The sequence below is a fragment of the Mycteria americana genome, chromosome 16 (assembly GCF_035582795.1).
Source record: "Mycteria americana isolate JAX WOST 10 ecotype Jacksonville Zoo and Gardens chromosome 16, USCA_MyAme_1.0, whole genome shotgun sequence".
Lineage (NCBI taxonomy): Eukaryota > Metazoa > Chordata > Aves > Ciconiiformes > Ciconiidae > Mycteria > Mycteria americana.
This window is the reverse complement of record NC_134380.1, coordinates 9,626,826-9,641,089: the sequence shown is the minus strand read 5'-3', so window position 1 is coordinate 9,641,089 and position 14,264 is coordinate 9,626,826. Positions and strand designations below refer to the sequence as shown.

Sequence of the window (14,264 nt, the reverse complement as noted above, 5' to 3'; positions counted from 1 at the left end):
TGCTGTTATAATTGATTCATTTTTACACCTATTTTAAAAGGGTGATGAAGATGTCTGGATTCTGAATAACTGGTCTGTCAAACCAGAAGGGTCAGGAAATTCTGTATCTAAATATGGCCAAGATTTTCAGCAGTAACACATCTTTTAAGTACATTAATTGTAATGTGTTTTTATTAAGTAATTAAGGGGCCTCATTTTAATCCTCATTTAATAAGTCCTCATTTAATAGAGGCGTTATATTCAGAGAGGCTGCTCAGTATTTCCTGGAATAAAATCAAAGATCTTAAAGCAACTCAAATGGGGCACCTAAAAATTTTTATGTTTTTGGTCAGGACTTGTGTCCAAAGTAAACAACTCTCCCTCACCCACCAAAAAAAACCCAAACCAAAACCATCTCCAGCACAGCTATGATCAGATCACAAGCATCTTGATTAAAGCTCATTGGCACTTCAGGACTTTAGCTATTAAATTAAAGCCAAAATAAAATTTATTGCCTCAGTGAGTAAGAAGAGGGGGCCAAGAATTTGAGAGGCGAGAGAACACGTGATCTGCCTCAACACAACCCTGCCGTGCCGGGAACTCCCACAAAAAGTGAAGGCGCAGAGACACCAAAGAGAGGGGAGTGAAGAGAACCAAAAGCCCCAGTGCTGCCTGCACCAGCGAGTCAGGAGGGGAGGGAGCAGCAGGATCAGCTCTGCCTACATGTGGTGAGCAGGACATTTTATATGGATTTTATTTTCAGGCTAGACTTTGCTCCCATTCAGGGTCAGCTGACACAGTCTTGTTAGCCTGAGTGGCTCTCTGCTAATTTACATCAGTTGGGGTCTAGCTGTTGATTTCCAGCTTTGTTAACAAACCATGCAGTGCTCCTGCCCCAAGTAAGGCAGGCCAAGCACAGCACATGTGCCAGGTGACAGACACGCGTGGGGCCAGACTTTCACATCCTGAGCTCCTGCTGCAAGAATTCACTCAGTTATCTTAAGTAACCTGCAGCCTCCACTCTTGCCTGAGCCAGGGCTGTTTGTAGTTTATCTCCAGGATGCTCAGCACAGTATCTTGCCCTGGCGTAAACTTTACATGTGAGCCCAGAGGCACAGCTCCATTCCTTCTAAGAAGCCAACCAGAACTTTTCAAAGCTCACAAACTGTTCCAAAAGCTTCACCTGTTCAAATGTGGTATTTATAGCAAGGCCTCCACCCATTCTTTTCTGTACAGTAACACCTCCTTGTCGTCCTCTGGACTTTCTTGACTACTACCACCAACACATTATTTTTCAGTCATACTTTGGGGTGAGCAGGGGCCTGTATCGCACACCAGGACTCTGCTGTGCTGAGCAAAACCAAGAGCCCTAAAAGGATGGTCCTGAAGACTGGAAAAAAATACCTGTTCCCTGGGATCAGTGTGTCTGTGAAGAGCTGGGGAGCCTTGAAGACAACGTGAGCAAGACAGCACACAGAGAACTGCGCGTTACTGAACAGAAAGCATCTGGGCAGGTAAGCTTGTTCCAAGAGTGAAGACGCACAACAGTAGTCCCAGCACAGAGCTTTCCTGTGGGCCCCTCCCTGAGGAGCTGGGCAAAGAGCCTGCAAAGGACCTTCCTCACAAGACACCCAGGAGTCAGAAGAGAATATTCCAGTTCTGCAGAGACTGAAGTTAAGCAACTGGTAAGCTGCCTGGATGTGTTATGGCCACAGAGAACAGCAATGCCAGAGCTTCATTGAAATACCTGGCTCTTAGTGCTGAGTTTGTGGCACACATTTGGGCAAGACTCAACTGCTTGAGTTTACGGGATGGCAAGCCTGTTTCAGGGAGGACCTAGGTTTCATAATTGGTTTCAACCAGAAACAAACCCACAGAATTCTGAAATTCTCTGCAAAAGCTGCAAGATGGCTTTTGAATCATTAGAAACATTTTGGTTTGACATTCTGATGTGAGACACTGTAGAATTAAAAAAAAAAAGTCAAAACAGGGTGTTTCAAAGCTGGGACTTTCATCCTCAAAAGCCTCCAACAAAGCTGACAGGATTTTGACAGCACTGCATTTTCCAAGTAAAATGGTGCCTACATTTTTCTAAACAAGTTCTAAACTGCATTTCCTGTTTTTATATCAAAATGTACTATGGCTTTTTTTGTGGCTTGTTAATAACATACTGTACAACCATTTTGTACAAACCTCCCCAAACACCTTATGCGCACACACTTCCAATACCTATTGAGAAAGACAAACAGCCTCCTACCCAGTCAGTCCCAGGCTAAGTGTGGCACATTAAACAGCAAAAAACAGCTTTTTCTAAGCATCAAAGGAAGCTGCTAGTTTTTTGGAAGAGGCTCCTCACTCTTCCCAGATATGTGGCTATTGTGATTTTGCAGTGAAATGACTCTATTCTTCACATATTTTAAGCTGTCCGAAAGCAGCAATAATCAAAGTGATGTTACACAGAGCCAGCAGAAATGCCCTTGCACATGTGTAAAGCTTCGCACAGTTTTATGTATTAAGAACCAAGCAATGAAGGTCAGTTCTGGTGTAAACGGTCCAACTGCACTAAGCTTTTCATAGCTGTATTTGTTTATTCCAGGATTCAGCCTCCCTCTACTGTTTCAGGACTCTGTGAGAATTACATCAAAACCAGCACCCACAGAGAACGTAACAGCAAGAGGGATTCACCACTTCCAAGCTCACCAAACGCTTCCTCCACAGCAATGCAGCGCAAACATCAGTTTTATTTTAACTGTGATCCAATGCATGCACGACCACTGTCCCGAAGCAAAAATACCGAGGAATCTCTCCTGCAGAAGCAGTGAGCACAGGTATGACGCGCAGCAGCGCATGTCCACATCAGGGCAGGGGCTCCCGAGGAGGCGCCGGGGCGCAGGGCTCTGCCCCTGCCAGACGCTTCCCCCCGCAGCCAGGCCGCACGCCCTCCGTTGGAGCCTGCCAGCCCACGGCCTGCAGCGATGCCATCCGTGGGCTCACCACCCGCTCTATGGCAAAGGCCCGCGGGGACCGCCGCCACCCCACCGGGTCCGCGGCGGAAACCCGCGGGGACTGCGGCCGCTCACTGGCTCCGTTGCTCCGCAGCTTCCCAGCGCGCTGGGCCGCGCGTCTCCCAGGGAGCACAGCGAGGACCCAGAGCAGATGTCCGCGGCCGAAAGCAAAAAGGGGCCGCAACGGAGGCGGCGTCCGCGGCCTCCCCGCGGCAGGGTTGCCAGCGCACCGCGCTGCCTCGGCAGGCACGGACGGGGTTCGAACCCGCGATCTTCGGTTTACGAGACCGACGCCTTACCACTTGGCCACCGCGCCTGACGGGCTAGCACCACCCGCGCGCCGCCAGTGGAAGCCAGCTAGTCGGCCGCCCGCGCCGGGGAGCTGCCGGCGGCCGGACGGGGCGGCCCCCCCGCCGATCTCCCCGCCGATCTCCCCGCCGAGGCCCCCCGCCCCGCGGGGGAGAGGCCGCAGCAGCGCGGGACGGCGCAGGGCCGCCCGCCCGGCCGGTGGTGGTTCCTGCAGGCACGTGCGGGCGCTGGGCGGCTCCGGGGCGGCCGCGGCGCGGGGCGGGGCACCAGGAACGGGCGGCGACGGCCCTGCGGAACCGCCCAGGACGGTGGGACGGGAGCGCGGGCGGGTCGTGCCCCAGCGCGTCCCCCGTCGGCTGCAGGGGGTCGGTGGCCGGGCGCTTCCCCGCCTGCAGAGCTCAGCTGTCCCCCTGCCCGCTTCTCCCTGGAGCGAGGTTCCTCAGAAACCCTTTTCTGCTACAACAGCCCGTGCAGTATTGCCGCGGCTGAGCCTTTCCGTCGGGTCTCTTCGGCATCACCAGCGAGGGCAGCACTGTTGCTCAAACAAGACCATGGAATTATTGGTGGACGTTTGTTTTTCTTTCTCCTGGTTAACAACTCCTGATGTTTCTCATGACAGAGTAAAGCTGTGCATCACTACAGAACCACCGAGAGTTGCCTAAGGAAACAAACAGTAGCTATTTTGTATGAAAAAAGCCTACTGCTAAGCTTATACATTCAGCCCAGTTGCTTTGATAGTGTCTGGCACCTGCTAACGAGAGACTGTGCTGGCCCCATCTCCCAGTTTCAGGTGGAGGGAAGCTTCCCCCCAAACCAAGAGCAGGGGGAGCAAGCCCTGCTCCCAGCGCCATCCTGTGGGACACAACCTGTCCCCAAGGCCCAGGACCTGGGGACCTGGCTAGGGCTCTCCCGGCACAGCACAGCTCCCGCCGTGCGGTTGCTGCAGCATGCCGGCTCCATCACTCTCTGTGTGCCAAGCAACAGCGTTTCCACCCCTTCCCTTGGGACAATATCAGGCAATCGAACATGGTTTTGTGTCAGGAAGTGTTTCCTGATATTCAAACTGAATTTTCACATTTTACTTCAATCCCATTATCTTCTGTTTGCATAGTAAAATCAAAATAACATAAATCACAAACACAATACTACATTATTAATATTTCCTCCTTTGGGTTTCCAGCTACCAAATATTTAGTCTTATGGCTAATGCTTGGTTAAAACCCAAGAAATGAATCAGCTCTCATTTTTATCACCGCTAGCTGTAGGGCAGGAGGGAAGAATTTGAAGGATGTGGTTTTGAACGATTATTTAGCCTTGCATTGAAATTTCTTATTCTGGTTTCTAGTTTTCAACCATTGCTGGGCGGCAGAAAGTAATCTGGTAATTTTTGGCTTACATACTCCTCCTGAAAAACACAAACCAAACCAACAAAACAAAAAGAAAATAAAAAAATCCAAGCACCATTAGAACCTACTACCAATCTGACATAATATAATCCCTCTTTTTACTTTACACCTATGAATTTGTAGCCAGGCACCACTGACTATTTAATCAGATCTGAGTTACACAACCTTTATTACAAGAATGCATACTGCATTTGCAATGTGCTCCTCGCTCAAAGGAATAAAACATGTCAGGTCTGAAGAGCTCATTCCGAAGAGGAACAGTTGCTTTCCTAAGGGTAAGTCCCGTTTTTAGGTGTTAATACAAATACTGTGCCAAATACTTCCAAGCAGGTCCCTGATGCTAAGGCTTACATTTTTGATGCTACAATCACTCGGGAAGCCAGCATCCCAGCGATATCGAGAGTAACTTAGCCGAAAGCAGCAGGGTGGCAGGAGCTGTTGGGGTTGCAGAACTCGCGGCTGTTTTCCAGCCACGTTCTGCGCCCTCCGCGGCGTTGCAGGTGGCCGGTGTGTAACCATGTCCCTCTGCCCATGGCAGCCCTGGCAGCGCTCCCTCCTCCCTCCCTCCCTCCCTCCCTCCGGCAGCGGCGATGCGCAGAGCCCGGCCGTCCTCTGCCGGGGGAAAGCTCCACTGCACCCACCGCGGGAGGCGGAGGGGGGCTTCAGGGCTGCACCTTTAACACACGCTTAGGCAGTGTTTCCATGGATGAAAGCAAACTCCTCTGCTGCTGCTTTTCTCCAGGGCACCCCCCCCCCTCCCAATTCATTGCTTTGCACAGCCAGAGCTCGGCTGCTTAGTCCACGCTTTGACCAAAGAGGGTAAAGGACAGGCTTGGTCGGGGGTTACTTCGCTGCCACACGGGACAAGTGCTCAGGCAGACCGGAGGATTACTGAAGGGCTGAGAGCAACCCTGCCCGGTGGCCGTTCAGGTTTTAAATAAAAATGTGAGCACGTTAAGAAAAGCCACACAGTGGCCAAGAGAGACAGTGTCTCTAAAACACAACCTGCAATTCTCTTGCGCCACAGTACAACAGGGAAAGAGGGAGTCCAGCCTTTCAGCAGCTAAATTCCATCTACCTCATTTGGTGCCACAGCCCAGCTCTCCTTTCTTTTCAGAAACAGTCTGCACTGTGAGTTGTAAACCTTATGTTACGCGCTATTGCATCAAAATATGAACTACCTTGTCTGTTAGCAAGCTAAGGCACAAAGATCTCTGTGTGAGGGAATAAGGGTTTAAGCACCATGCCAGAAGCCATGCTTATGCGTTATCACTGCAAAGTTGTTTTAAAATCATCATTAACCCAAATAGTTATAGTTATACACCTGGGACAATCTTCAGTTTACTAGTCATATGCTCTAACCCCTTTTTTGCATCCAAAAAGCAGCTGGCTCCAAGAACAAAGCTTACCTCGAGTTATGCAAGCTAGGAGAGTCCCTGCTGCACTACGTGGGTCAAAGGACATTTAGCATGGAGTGACACATCCCAGACCCCTATCTGCCATCAGAGAGCCAGGAAAACATTGTAACATAGGTCGTCAAGAACAGCAAACAGAGCAAGGGAAAGCAACAAAGTCACAGCTTTGAGACTGCTATGCTGAACAAGGCGAGTCTGCCAAGACATGAGGAGATCAGAGCCTGCTGCCAGACTACAGGAGTTGGCCGGTGTACTTGCTCGGTGCTCACATGAGATGTATTTCCTCTTTGTAACGGCTCTCCTTGCCACGGTCCAAGTTTTCAGGAGTCAGAACTCCTGCAATCTATTTCCTACTCTGCTACTGCCTCATTTAACCTCTGTCCGGCTTCAAACCCTCTTTCCCTCCTCCCTTCCCCCCAAAAAGATAAGAGCAAGATAACAATCACCTTCCAGGGAGTTCTGAGCTTTAATTCCTGGTTGCAAAATGAGCCAAGGGCCTCGGCTCTTCCCAGCCCAGTAAGAACAGCATCATTTGTTAGAAACTATTAAAGACTTTGTGATACATAGTGTTGATGTATTCCTACCCCCAGAGTAACAGCTGATTTACTTTCCCAGTGTGTCTTTCTTGTGTACCAGTGAATAATTGATCTGGAAGTAGGTCAGTAATACAGCACGTTAGCCTGAGCTGCTGAGATTTGGGAACAAAACTGCTCCATGTCTCTCTGGTGAAGTGGTTTAGCACACACAGCAGGGAGTTTTCTTTGAGCCTGCTGTTATAAATCTGAACATCCAACATCTCATTGCCATGAGGAATTTGGGAATGGGGAAGCCTGAGAAGATAACACACAGGTAAATTGCTCCATGGATTATTCATACCCTATCCTTGCTCTGATTCCCCAAATGTCTGTACCCACTAGGAGAACAGCTGCCCAGCAAGCACATGGGATGATATTGTAAAAAACGTATACCAGGTTTAGAAACTACTGACAGCCAAATCAAAGCAGTTTGCATGCTATGATCACTTGAAGATCATCAAAATGCTTTTTAAAAGAAAACATTTGCCCTGCAAGGCTTGAAACTGATCAGTTAAGCCTTTTCAAAATTCCCTTTCCCCCTCTCCCTTGCTTCAAGCCCAGCTGGAGGCAGAGAGCTTACCACATTAGACTCCACTTCAGATTTTAAATAATACACCACAATCCCAGTTCCTTGGCTTTGCACCCTTCACCTTCATTCACATGGGTGCAAAACAGTCACTTTTTTTTTTTTTTTTTTTTTTTTTACATCAAGGGTGCAAGTGGCACCTGATGAAGAAGCAGGCTGGGGGTGGGAGCAGCAGCTTTTCAGGAGGCAAACTTTAAGCCCACTAAATCCCCCTGTGGAAGCACAGCCGTGAGCCATCTGCACCCTGCAGCCATGTCAGCATGGGCTTTGCTGGTGTTTCCAGGCTAACTCTGATGGTTTCCCTCTGACACACTGCTGGGCAGGTAGGACAGGGCACTGAGCTGCACGAGGCTGCTTGAGGGGATGCTTCACCCCAGGAGTCTCCCCAGCACACCACAGAAAGGCCCCATTTTTCTCAGTAAGAAGCACCCAGCACCCCTGTAGACTGACTCTGGCTGCCCCTCTATCAGCAGCATTTTCCCAAACTAATGGACCCCTCTTTTCAATAATGGTGCCCACAGACACCAGCCCTGGGGCTGGCTGCCTCCGAGATGACTGTGCCCGCACCCTCCCCTCACTCCACACAGACTCTTGCAAAAAGTAGCCTTGAACCTAAACAGCTAGTCACTTACTAGGCTAATTTTTTACTCTGGCAGTTAAAATAAAGACCAGAGAAGAGGCCAGTGGGTCTGGCAGCTCAAACAGAAGGAAAAAAAAAAAAAATTACCTCAGAGTGTTGGTCGAGGGGGCCCCACAGGCACCAGTGCGTCCTCCACCTTCCCGCCTCACACAGAGCCTGTTTCACTGGGGATGGTGACTTGGTGAGTCTTGGCCCAAGCCCACATGGGACCGAGGGTCTCCTTTTGTCCCCACTGCCCTGGCGATGGTCATCAGCTCCCAGCCTGTGCCCGACGTTTCCCACCACCGCCTTAGCCCCTCGTGGGGCAAACTTTGCTGTCCTGCTCCTAGGAGGGCTCATCCAAGCACACCTGGGAACCGCAGCTGCTCCTGGGGGCTTGGCAATGGGCAGGCCACTGCCAGGCCACCCATCGCAGAGCTTTCCCTCAGGCCTTGCCCCAGCACAGGTGAGCAGGGGGAAAGCTGTTGCCTTTAGTTTAACTGTGAATCTCCTCTCTCCAGTGCCCCGTGGGCATGCCCTGGGGTGGTCAGTGCTGGCCAGGCAAGGTCAGACTGTGCACCAGTGCCAGACCCCCTGAGGACGTGGCTCCAGGCTGTGCCCTCCCCATGGCAGCACGCTGCTCCCCAGGAAAAGGAGTCAGAGCACATGCTCATTAGCCACATGGGTCAGTAAATAATTATATTTAAGTCAGATTAAAAAGTTGGCTCCAAATCCTGCAAGCAGCTCACAGCTGGAGTTCCCATCAATTGTGAAGGGGAGCACTGTGAGTGGAGAGATTAACGGGTTGGTCCCATGAAGCTTCGGCATTATACATCCCACAAAGCTCTTGGAAATTTAACATAGTTGTGGCTGTCAGCTAAGGCACGTACTGAGACAAACTCATTCCCTAGTGACATCCGTGTAACTCGGTCAGAGCTAATGAAGTTGGCATTTGGGCAGGCGAGAGCAGAACTGTGCAACCCTTCTTTAAATGAAGTACAGAAACAGGGGTGGGTATACACTGCATGTGCCAGGGATGCAGGGTAAGGAGGGACATTGAATAGGTCATCCACTACAGACAATGTTTTAGTCATGCAGGGAAAGCAAATAATTTATTTACATATCTGATTCTTCAGTTTCAGCTACCTGAAAGGATCCACATTAGCAAGGACAGCTTTATTGTCCCCAGAAAGTATTTCAAGAAAATACAGAGAAAATAGTGTAATGGCACATTGCAACAATACTGACATCACTTCACTTGTGTTGTAAATTACAGAACGAGATTAAAAATAGTCATATGCACTTTTGCTGACTGTTTTTTCAGTAACAATGGAGTGAGTGGCCTTTGCTCATTTTCATACCAAGCAGCCTTTGAAGTAAAAAATAAAACCTCCTCCTTGCTTCTAAGGCAGCTTTATAATCTGTCAAGTGGGTGCCAAATTCAGCTAAAAAAAATTCTGCTCCATGAGCATGGAACATATTATTTTACAAATCAAAACTTTGTGTTTTGGGAGATTTAGGGGATGTTGATGATTTCTTTCTTGTGACTTACCACAACTTGTTATCTCACTGTGTCCAGGGGCTGGTGAGTTAGGTATTGATAAACCTCAAGGTGCGAGAGAGGGAACAATTCAAGCATCTCACCAGATGAGGGGGTCAACACTCAAGAAATGAAAGCACCAGCTCAAGAAGAGGTTGGTGGGAGGGAAGGACACTTCTAGGACCAGGTCCCTGGTTGCCAGTTACTGATGGCCCAGTCTCACAATGCATCTATTTAGCTTCCCAAATGCTGCAGGAGAGTGCTGTGCTACAAACCCCAAGGGAAGGAGTTTATTCCACAGTTGCCAAAATGTGAAAAGCAAGACACCCAGTTTCTCACATCTGCAAGAGGAAGATGTCCAGTCATGCAGATCCAGGGTCTGTCCTCAGAAAGAGCTGCCACAGAAGCCAGGGAGGGAACAGAAGTAATCTAAAGCATATTACCCCCTCTAAGAAGGAGAGTCTATGAATTGGTAATGCTATTTCTCTTTCCATTTCAATGGGCAAAGTAAATAATTTGCCCACTCCCACAAAAATAACCCCAGAACTGAAGTTAACCTGAAATGGGCAACGTGTTCAAATGAGATTTTGGTCTTATGTCCATTTAATGTATAAAAAGAAGCAAATTTGCTTTAGTGTGAATAAAAACTATAATCGCCAAGTCAGGACCATAACATTTAGTTAAGTGTTTTATTATTTTGAATTAACTGAAACCAAGAAGTGGATAGAATTGGTCTCATAACGATAACAGAACAATAAATATGGGGAGTGTGTGTGTGACATTGCCTTACAAAAGAGACCAGCCATCTGACACAACATTTCTAAAAGAAGACAAGGAACTGCTAATTATGTTAAATTTCATTTGCTGCGTAATTTAGACCATGACGTAGTGCTTCTAAAAAAACCTGTACAAAATGAGTATTTTTTACATCTCAGAGGCACATGAATACAAATCTGATCTATTTTATATATACACATGTACATTACATGAAAACCAGAGATGAAAATCAAATGAAAAAAGTGTATATAAAAAGTTCCCAAAACAGGAGATAAAATGTGGAAATAAAATGTATCCTCACAACAGAGAAGTAAAAGGCACAAGTACTAAAATATGTAACCATGCAAAAAATGTAAGTACAGTCTGTGCAACAAAGCAAAACAAATAGCTCCCACAACTGATTTTACAGTAATACTCAAAATATCTCAGTATTTAAACATACAATCAGTGCAACATTTACTGCCCTGTAGCATACTAAAGTGTTCATGATACGAAATTGTTGGTTCCCCTTCTGACTTCCTTTCTCCAAAGGATAAGGTATTAAATCAAATGGGGCTGATGTTGGGTAGTGTAAGAAGATCACTGCTCCAACTGCCTGGGTGGAAGAGTAACTGCATCCCTCCTGCACCTCTTACCATCTGCATATTGAACGTGTGTCTGCCAGAACAATCACCTCCGTGCCCTTCCGCAGGGCACAACAGGCTTTACGGGGGTTTGCCAGGGTGAGTGTCACTCTGCTGAGAAGAGTGATGCGAAGCTGGCAGCTCAGATGTCACAGTTGCACCACTAACAACACCTACATAAAGAAGAAATACAGGTGGTAGGGGTAGGTGTCCAAACTATACCAAAGAAGTCTGTGTTTGTTAATGTATGTTTTCATTAGGTTTAAATTTTAAGTAAAAAGTAATCTCTCTCTAATTATATGTTTGAAAAGGTACTACTCTTGCAGTTGAACAAAACCTTTGAGACTTAAGCCAGTAAGCTAAAAAAAAAAAAAGTTTAAGGAACAAAATGTAGCACTGTCAGCTGGCTCCGCACTGTGACAAACTATGGTATGGTGACCCTAGTTGCAGAGGTTTCTATCTTAATGGGCTGCTGTCATTATCTATAATGTATGCTTGCTAGGCTAAGCTAGTAGCACTATGCCTTGCAAACAGAGTGTGTAAGTACCACATGCAATTGAATAGCTATACAGAATCAAGGCAAAACTTATGGGGACATCCCAACGATGCCTTACCTGGATGGTCTTCAGGCTTATTCACCCTACCTGCTTGCATATCATGAGAACCAGCTACAATATTTTGTCACGTAGATAGCACACAACTTGTCTTTAGGACCACACAAAAGGCATGGACAGGACTGGCCTGGTATAAAGCCAGGGCTAAAATTCTTCATCTCAGTAGCTAAAGCCGTATTGAAGCCAAGAATATTGTGTTTGTCCCTCCCATCTACTTAAAAGTGGCTGCCCCAAGGCACACAGACACTCTGACAGTGGCCACAGTGGCTGGGGACAAGACCAAGAGTGTAAATGTCAACAGAAGATAAATTGGGGAAGAATCCCACAAAGAAATGAGACTCTTGTGCATCAGAGCAACTCCCAGTGCATTATGCAGGATTACAGGATTCAGGCCAAACATCTACTGCAATCCTTATCAAACTCTAAAGGCACAGGCAGAGTTTCATTAAATAAGAAATCCACATATGCCACATGCTTCAACAGCAAACTGCTCCTAGGATCAATATTTTGGACTGAAAAATACTGAGAAACCACCACTGAGAATGCTGCAAAGGAACAAAAGGCCAGCAACTGTTGAACTATATCCATTAAAATCAGCTGTGTTACATCATCTGTCATGCCTTCTTGACAATGTTCCTTGAGTAACAAATGACATAACAAGAATACGAGCATTGCTACTTACACCAGAACCAGTCCAGGAACTGCTCAGTTAAAGTTTGAGTCAGTTTTCACTCAAATCAATATAAGCCAAGCCACTGATTTGGCAAGTGTTTGATCAGCTGCTACTTCCTTCCTTCCTTGGAAAAAAATCCCTCAGACCACAACATACAGTATTTGTTTTATGAGAAAACCACTGCATATTCACTGCCATTAAAGAAGAAAAAAAAGTATTCATTTATTTGTAAATTCTAGTTCTTAGATTCATCACATGTCATTAGCACTATGATGCAGAGACTGCTGAACAGTGACTTATGTAGCAGGCCACAATGTATGTTTATATATTAGCTTCCAAACCTTCAATTACTAACCAGATTAGGGAGCCTAAATACTGTAGGCCAAGATCCTCTCTGGACAGTAATGCAGTTCTACCAAAGTAAATGGAGCATTGCTGCATTCAGACAGCAAAATATTTGTTGATACACATATCTTTGAGAATTAATGATGCTGTGTTCAACTCCCTACAGAGCTGGCTGAGAAACATCAGATTTTCTCTCAAGACCATAGAAGGAAAGTTGGCAGCAAAAGTGTATTGGATTTTTTTTTTTTTGAGACTTGCTACAAATTTGCATATTAAAAACTCCTTAAAAATAGATGGGATGGTTACAGTTTGTCACTGTTGCACTTCAAAACATGACAAATTCTCAAACACCTTGAGTCTTTAATAGAAGTTATTAAAAAAGCTGAAAAATACTCTCTTGATGTCAAGGTAGTTTTGAATCAGCATCACACTCTGAAACTAGAATTAGGCAGCAGCTGAAGACTGGTGTCTGGAGGGAAGCAGCCAACACCAGAAAAATTTCAAGAGACTAATTTCAGGTACTCTTAAGTGCAAGTTTTGAAAGAGGTATTTTTTCTGCAGTAGCTTGTGTGTGGGATTAGCCTGATGAAGGACAGCTTCTAGCCAGAAGCAAGTAATTTTTTTCACTGTACAAAAATACCTGCAGTGGTTTGCAACTGGTTTGACCAGAATATCACTTAGCTTTTCAGAATCTACACTAGAATGAACTAAGGAGCAGCTCAAGATACAGTACCTTGGATTGTGTTTGCATCCCCAAGGGTTAAATGAGAAGCATGGTTTTGACACAAGAAAGTCTACTGCATTTGAGTATTGCTAGAATGAGATGATACCACATTTCTGTGTCTGAAGGTAGACCCAGGGAAGTGAAGCCATTGTTTCACTAACAGTAACACTGACACAGAGGCAGACTGTACTTCCCCAGCTGGCCTGTGAGCACAAAGAATGCCCACAGTAAAGAAATAAGAAATTTACCAGAGAAGACACTGAAACTGGTGCCTCCCTATCTCCCACATCTCCTGTCTGTTCTGCCAATGTGTCTGTCTGACACTTGATCAAAATACGCACTCTCTGCAACGTCGATACCAGATTACTCTTCTCCCTGCCCCAGTGACCTATCAAGTGATCCCTTATTACCAAGTTACCTGCATGTCATAAAACGTGATGACTTCTTTTCTGGGACAGAAGAGTTCTCCAAAGCTTGGGTTGCAAGACAAGTTGCTCTATTATCTGTAGTTACCGTAGTTACTCAGTCTAAAAATGTAATTGCTAATTAGTATTTTTAGAGGTGGATACCTTAGAGGAAAATGTATCTGCCAGTGAAATGCCTCTCCCACCTCCAGCTCACATTATTTGTCAAACATAGCAAGTGTCTAGATACGTATTTGAACAATAACAGAAAGCAGTACCATGCCAACAGCCCCACAGGAGCGGAAATATAACTCCTTTATGCAATAAAACAAAGCTACAAACACCACCAACATGGTGGTAAGACAACTCTTCAAATGCAAACACTGGAGCAAGGAAGAGGTTCTAAATGCTAAAGCAGCTGGGTACAGAGCTAAACAAGATGACCTGCAAGTCTTTAGAAAATCCACTGCTGGGCACCCCTGGCTAGAGTGCCGCTTTCAGGATTTCAGCCAGATCTAGTGACTATTTGTCACTATCAGTGACTATTCACCTCTTACATACAGTTACCTGCACAAAAACTTGGCTGTCTCTATGACCATGTATTCTTCTGCTCACATCCACAGGCTCTGTGACCTCAGTGAAGTAAGCCAGGCTCTCTGCTTCCCAAGTG

At 46.5% G+C, this 14,264-nt stretch overlaps 1 long non-coding RNA gene and 1 other non-coding gene across 2 annotated transcripts; one reads left to right on the top strand and one right to left on the bottom strand.

Moving 5' to 3' along the window:
* Window positions 1–579: 579 nt before the first annotated feature.
* LOC142417911 (uncharacterized) lies at window positions 580–3,144 on the top strand. The gene is made up of 4 exons (XR_012778149.1): window positions 580–707; window positions 1,278–1,664; window positions 2,576–2,807; window positions 3,079–3,144. It is a non-coding gene; the product is annotated as an uncharacterized LOC142417911 (long non-coding RNA).
* An 84-nt stretch (window positions 3,145–3,228) lies between these two features.
* TRNAT-CGU (transfer RNA threonine (anticodon CGU)) lies at window positions 3,229–3,300 on the bottom strand. The gene has a single exon. It is a non-coding gene; the product is annotated as a tRNA-Thr (tRNA).
* Between the last annotated feature and the right edge of the window lie 10,964 nt (window positions 3,301–14,264).